General features: G+C 33.7%; 1 long non-coding RNA gene across 1 annotated transcript in view; it reads right to left on the bottom strand.

Annotated features, from left to right (window-relative positions):
• LOC109586402 (uncharacterized) overlaps positions 1–1,345 on the bottom strand; it is a 6,340-nt gene that overhangs the window by 3,531 nt on the left and 1,464 nt on the right. Inside the window, exon 5 of the long non-coding RNA XR_002187014.1 lies at positions 990–1,064. This is a non-coding gene — a long non-coding RNA (uncharacterized LOC109586402). The remainder of the gene's footprint in view (positions 1–989; positions 1,065–1,345) is intronic.

Below are 1,345 nucleotides of genomic sequence, written 5' to 3'. Positions count from 1 at the left end.
TACCGCAATTGAGCAAAGCCCACTAAGACGAGAAAGATGTTGTCTGTACGGGGATAGGGTCGTCCAACTAATACTAAAGTTAAGTAGCCTAATCTTCATTAAAAGTGGGTGTGGTCACAATGAATTAAAATGGCGGCTATCAGCAAGTCTGGGCTTATTTGCAGCAAATGCTCAGCAAGATTAGACTAAACTGAGTCCAAATACTTCGCTAGCAGTAAGATGGGTCATAAAGCACAACAATAGAGTGGCTCAGGGGCTGAGCCCTTTAATGTTTTACATTCTTCTACTTTGGTTTATCATTACTAGCTTTTGAAAAAGAATAACACATAAAGCTCCAATTTCATAATAATTACTTGTTGATTTGTGCATAAAATAAGACCAAATGAGAGTTTAATTTTAGCTGATAAAAATTGAACAGACATAACAAAGAAAGAACAAAAATACACAAAAAAGACAGAGAGAAATAAAACAGATTAATGAACTATAAGGATTATATGAAGTCAAGGACTGTAGGAGAAGATATGTACATGTACATGTAACCAAACACTCATCTTTATTACAATGGTACATACAACACAATCACACAATGGTACATACAACGGTACTCTCAAACATCACACACATACCACCACATTTACAAAATACAGAAAAACAAAAAAAAGCAAAAATTATTAATCATAAGTACAAGTCAACAACGAGAAATAAAAGGCAGTTATTAGAGTAGGCCACGTTAATGTAAAATGTACTAATTCAATATCAATCATCACAAAGTGTTGTCTGCTACAACATTTCTCTAAAGAATATTGTGTGCCACGACTGGTATCACCTGCATGTGTGTGTTACAGTAACTGTATTAAATGCTAGGTGTGAGAATGGCAGGAGTGTTTTTAAAACTGAAAATAACTAACAATCTTGTACATGTACATGTAGAAGCAGAATCTATAAATGTACATGCATACTTTAATCATTACCAGTTACTACTAACTCACAGTTAATGATGACTTTGCACTGCTAAACGATTAGATGATGAACATTCAAATAACAGGCAAGGAAATTTAGGCAACCTACAGTAGATAAGGGAGGAGCATTAGTGTACATGTTCAAATCAGAGTAGACTCAGAACAACTCATTTCCACCAAAATATGTCGCCATATAATGTGTATGGTAATAACAAATGTAAATTTTAGTTAAAATCGACTGACATGTAGGCTATTTCAAAGTTAACTATGTACATGTACAAGAATATTAAAGATAGGGTAATACTGATAGGATTTTCCAGTATGAGTAGTGACAGCAAATAAATTGATTACTATTAGAAAAGGCTCTAGAATGATCTACCGTATAG

Source organism: Amphimedon queenslandica, unplaced genomic scaffold (genome assembly GCF_000090795.2).
Source record: "Amphimedon queenslandica unplaced genomic scaffold, v1.1 AMPQUscaffold_12882, whole genome shotgun sequence".
In the NCBI taxonomy this organism is placed as follows: Eukaryota; Metazoa; Porifera; class Demospongiae; order Haplosclerida; family Niphatidae; genus Amphimedon; species Amphimedon queenslandica.
The sequence above is the reverse complement of the archived record's forward strand: the minus strand, read 5'-3'. Positions and strand labels throughout refer to the sequence as shown.